Here is a 6000-nt window from a genome sequence, read left to right on the forward strand (position 1 = left end):
GACGGGGAAGTGCCCCCGGAAGGCTTCTCCATCGACACCGCTGCCATCTCCACCGCCATCTTCATCACCGCTGCTACTCCCATGAGGAGGGAGTAGTTCTCCATCGAGGCTCGGGGCTGTACCGGTAGCTATGTGGTTAATCTCTCTCCATGTACTTCAATACAATGATCTCATGAGCTGCTTTACATGATTGAGATTCATATGAGTTTTGTATCACAATTCATCTATGTGCTACTCTAGTGATGTTATTAAAGTAGTCCTATTCCTCCTGCACGTGTGTAAAGGTGACTAGTGTGTGCACCGTGTGGTTCTTGTCGTAGGCTATGATCATGATCTCTTGTAGATTATGGAGTTAATTATCATTATGATGGTATTGATGTGATCTATCTGGTTATGTTGATCTATCTTACACTATAAGGTTACTTAAATATGAACAAATTGTGGAGCTTGTTAACTCCGGCATTGAGGGTTCGTGTAATCCTACGCAATGCGTTCATCATCCAACAAAAGTGTAGAGTATGCATTTATCTATTCTGTTATGTGATCAATGTTGAGAGTGTCCACTAGTGAAAGTGCAATCCCTAGGCCTTGTTCCTAAATACTGCTGAGTTACTACTGCTTGTTTACTGTTTTACTGTGTTACTACTGCTGCAATACTACCACCATCAACTACACACCATCAAGCTATTTCCTGGCACCGTTGCTACTGCTCATATATATTCATACCACCTGTATTTCACTATCTCTTCGCCGAACTAGTGCACCTATTAGGTGTGTTGGGGACACAAGAGACTTCTTGCTTTGTGGTTGCAGGGTTGCATAAGAGGGATATCTTTGACCTCTTCCTCCACGAGTTCGATAAACCTTGGGTGATTCACTTAAGGGAAAACTTGCTGCTGTTCTACAAACCTCTGCTCTTGGAGGCCCAACAACATCTACAGGAAAGGAGGGGGAACGTAGACATCAAGCACTTTTCTGGCGCCGTTGCCGGGGAGGAAAGGTAAAAGGCACTCATACTTCGGTTCCAGGTAAAGTACTTTTCTGGCGCCATTGTGTTTGTGCTCGAAGCTATTTCCTTTAGATCCTGCAATTGCAACTTTTTGTTTCTTGTTTACACTAGTTAGGCATAATGGAAAACATCTGTGAGCTCTTTGTACTATTTCCTGAGTCAAGACATGAATGGTTTAATGCGAAAATTAAAAAACCCATGGAACATGTTAGCATGAATACTTTGAACACCATTGTTGCTAATGATATGGAAAATTCTAAGCTTGGGGAAGCTGGCTTTGATGAGCATGATATTTTTAGTCCCCCAAGAATTGAGGAGAAAATTTTCTTTGATGATACTTTGCCTCCTATTTATGATGATTATAATGATAGTGGTCTTTTGGTGCCACCTACTATGGAGAGTAAATTTTGTTGTGATTATACTATGCCTCCTACACTTGATGAGAATAATAATGATAGCTACTTTGTTGAATTTGCTCCCACTACAACTAATAAAATTGATTATGCTTATGTGGGTAGTAATAATTTTATGCATGAGACTCATGATAAGAATGCTTTATGTGATAGTTATATTGTTGAGTTTGTTCATGTTGCTACTGAAAGTTATTATGAGAGAGGAAAATATGGTTGTAGAAATTTTCATGTTACTAAAATGCCTCTCTATGTGCTGAAATTTTTCAAGCTATACTTGTTTTATCTTCCTATGCTTGTTACTTTGCTCTTCATGGACTTGTTTATTTACAAGATTCCTTTGCATAGGAAGCATGTTAGACTTAAATTTGCTTTGAATTTGCTTCTTGATGCTCTCTTTTGCTTCAAATACTATTTCTTGCGAGTGCATCATTAAAACTGCTGAGCCCATCTTAATGGCTATAAAGAAAAGAACTTCTTGGGAGATAACCCATGTGTTATTTTGCTACAGTACTTTGTTTTATTTTGTGTCTTGGAAGTTGTTTACTACTGTAGCAACCTCTCCTTATCTTAGTTTTGTGTTTTGTTGTGCCAAGTTAAGCCGTTGATAGAAAAGTAAGTACTAGATTTGGATTACTGCACAGTTCCAGATTTCTTTGCTGTCACGAATCTGGGTCCACCTCCCTGTAGGTAGCTCAGAAAATTAAGCCAATTTACGTGCATGATCCTCAGATATGTACGCAACTTTCATTCAATTTGAGCATTTTCATTTGAGCAAGTCTGGTGCCATTTTAAAATTCGTCAATACGAACTGTTCTGTTTTGACAGATTCTGCCTTTTATTTCGCATTGCCTCTTTCGCTATGTTGGATGAATTTCTTTGATCCACTAATGTCCAGTAGCATTATGCAATGTCCAGAAGTGTTAAGAATGATTGTGTCACCTCTGAATATGTCAATTTATAATGTGCACTAACCCTCTAATGAGTTGTTTCGAGTTTGGTGTGGAGGAAGTTTTCAAGGATCAAGAGAGGAGTATGATGTAACATGATCAAGGAGAGTGAAAGCTCTAAGCTTGGGGATGCACCCGGTGGTTCACCCCTGCATATATCAAGAAGACTCAAGCGTCTAAGCTTGGGGATGCCCAAGGCATCCCCTTCTTCATCGACAACATTATCAGGTTCCTCCCCTGAAACTATATTTTTATTCCATCACATCTTATGTGCTTTTTCTTGGAGCGTCGGTTTGTTTTTGTTTTTTTTGTTTTGTTTGAATAAAATGGATCCTAGCATTCACTTTATGGGAGAGATACACGCTCCGCTGTAGCATATGGACAAGTATGTCCTTGGTTTCTACTCATAGTATTCATGGCGAAGTTTCTCCTTCGTTAAATTGTTATATGGTTGGAATTGGAAAATGATACATGTAGTAATTGCTATAAATGTCTTGGGTAATGTGATACTTGGCAATTGTTGTGCTCATGATTAAGCTCTTGCATCATATGCTTTGCACCCATTAATGAAGAAATACATAGAGCATGCTAAAATTTGGTTTGCATATTTGGTTTCTCTAAGGTCTAGATAATTTCTAGTATTGAGTTTGAACAACAAGGAAGACGCTGTAGAGTCTTATAATGTTTTCAATATGTCTTCTATGTGAGTTTTGCTGCACCGGTTCATCCTTGTGTTTGTTTCAAATAAGCCTTGCTAGCCTAAACCTTGTATCGAGAGGGAATACTTCTCATGCATCCAAAATACTTGAGCCAACCACTATGCCATTTGTGTCCACCATACCTACCTATACTACATGGTATTTTTCCGCCATTCCAAAGTAAATTGCTTGAGTGCTACCTTTAAAATTCCATCATTCACCTTTGCAATATATAGCTCATGGGACAAATAGCTTAAAAACTATTGTGGTATTGAATATGTAATTATGCACTTTATCTCTTATTAAGTTGCTTGTTGTGCGATAACCATGTTCACTGGGGACGCCATCAACTATTCATTGTTGAATTTCATGTGAGTTGCTATGCATGTCCGTCTTGTCTGAAGTAAGAGAGATTTACCACCCTATGGTTAAGCATGCATATTGTTAGAGAAGAACATTGGGCCGCTAACTAAAGCCATGATCCATGGTGGAAGTTTCAGTTTTGGACATATATCCTCAATCTCATATGAGAAAATTATTAATTGTTGTTACATGCTTATGCATAAAAGAGGAGTCCATTATCTGTTGTCTATGTTGTCCCAGTATGGATGTCTAAGTTGAGAATAATCAATAGCGAGAAATCCAATGCGAGCTTTCTCCTTAGACCTTTGTACAGGCGGCATAGAGGTACCCCTTTGTGACACTTGGTTAAAGCATGTGCATTGTGATGATCCGGTAGTCCAAGCTAATTAGGACAAGGTGCGGGCACTATTAGTACGCTATGCATGAGGCTTGCAACTTGTAAGATATAATTTACATGATACATATGCTTTATTACTACCGTTGACAAAATTGTTTCATGTTTTCAAAATCAAAGCTCTAGCACAAATATAGCAATCGATGCTTTTCCTCTATGGAGGACCATTCTTTTACCTTTATTGTTGAGTCAGTTCACCTATTTCTCTCCACCTCAAGAAGCAAACACTTGTGTGAACTGTGCATTGATTCCTACATACTTGCTTATTGCACTTATTATGTTACTCTATGTTGACAATATCCATGAGATATACATGTTACAAGTTGAAAGCAACCGCTGAAACTTAATCTTCTTTTGTGTTGCTTCAATGCCTTTACTTTGAATTATTGCTTTATGAGTTAACTCTTATGCAAGACTTATTGATGCTTGTCTTGAAGTGCTATTCATGAAAAGTCTTTGCTTTATGATTCAGTTGTTTACTCATGTCATTACCATTGTTTTGATCATTGCATTCATTACATATGCTTTACAAATAGTTTGATCAAGGTTATGATGGCATGTCACTCCAGAAATTATCTGTGTTATCGTTTTACCTGCTCGGGACGAGCAGAACTAAGCTTGGGATGCTGATACGTCTCCAACGTATCTATAATTTCCGATGTTCCATGCTTGTTTTATGACAATACCAACATGTTTTGTTCACACTTTATATCATTTTCATGCATTTTTCGGAACTAACCTATTAACAAGATGCCACAGTGCCAGTTCCTGTTTTCTGCTGTTTTTGGTTCCAGAAAGGCTGTTCGGGCAATATTCTCGGAATTGGACGAAATCAACGCCAAACCTCCTATTTTTCCCGGAAGCGTCCAGAACACCGAAGAAGAGTCGGAGAGGGGCCAGGGGGCCACCACACCACATGGCAGCGCGGGCCAGGCCTAGGCCGCGCCGGCCTAGGGTGTGGCGCCTCCAGGTGCCCCCCTGCGCCGCCTCTTCGCCTATAAAAGCCCTTTCGACCTAAAAACGCAGGACCAATTGACGAAACTCCAGAAAGACTCCAGGGGCGCCGCCACCGTCGCGAAACTCCAATTCGGGGGACAGAACTCTGTTCCGGCACCCTGCCGGGACGGGGAAGTGCCCCCGGAAGGCTTCTCCATCGACACCGCTGCCATCTCCACCGCCATCTTCATCACCGCTGCTACTCCCATGAGGAGGGAGTAGTTCTCCATCGAGGCTCGGGGCTGTACCGGTAGCTATGTGGTTAATCTCTCTCCATGTACTTCAATACAATGATCTCATGAGCTGCTTTACATGATTGAGATTCATATGAGTTTTGTATCACAATTCATCTATGTGCTACTCTAGTGATGTTATTAAAGTAGTCCTATTCCTCCTGCACGTGTGTAAAGGTGACTAGTGTGTGCACCGTGTGGTTCTTGTCGTAGGCTATGATCATGATCTCTTGTAGATTATGGAGTTAATTATCATTATGATGGTATTGATGTGATCTATCTGGTTATGTTGATCTATCTTACACTATAAGGTTACTTAAATATGAACAAATTGTGGAGCTTGTTAACTCCGGCATTGAGGGTTCGTGTAATCCTACGCAATGCGTTCATCATCCAACAAAAGTGTAGAGTATGCATTTATCTATTCTGTTATGTGATCAATGTTGAGAGTGTCCACTAGTGAAAGTGCAATCCCTAGGCCTTGTTCCTAAATACTGCTGAGTTACTACTGCTTGTTTACTGTTTTACTGTGTTACTACTGCTGCAATACTACCACCATCAACTACACACCATCAAGCTATTTCCTGGCACCGTTGCTACTGCTCATATATATTCATACCACCTGTATTTCACTATCTCTTCGCCGAACTAGTGCACCTATTAGGTGTGTTGGGGACACAAGAGACTTCTTGCTTTGTGGTTGCAGGGTTGCATAAGAGGGATATCTTTGACCTCTTCCTCCCTGAGTTCGATAAACCTTGGGTGATTCACTTAAGGGAAAACTTGCTGCTGTTCTACAAACCTCTGCTCTTGGAGGCCCAACACTGTCTACAGGAAAGGAGGGGGAACGTAGACATCAGCGGGCAGCAGAGCACTGCCACTCGCGGATCCTCCTGCCGGCGCCCTTAAGGCGGTCGCTGATCAGTGAGAAAGTATCCGGCACCTCC

Source organism: Lolium perenne, chromosome 1, assembly GCF_019359855.2.
Source record: "Lolium perenne isolate Kyuss_39 chromosome 1, Kyuss_2.0, whole genome shotgun sequence".
Lineage (NCBI taxonomy): Eukaryota > Viridiplantae > Streptophyta > Magnoliopsida > Poales > Poaceae > Lolium > Lolium perenne.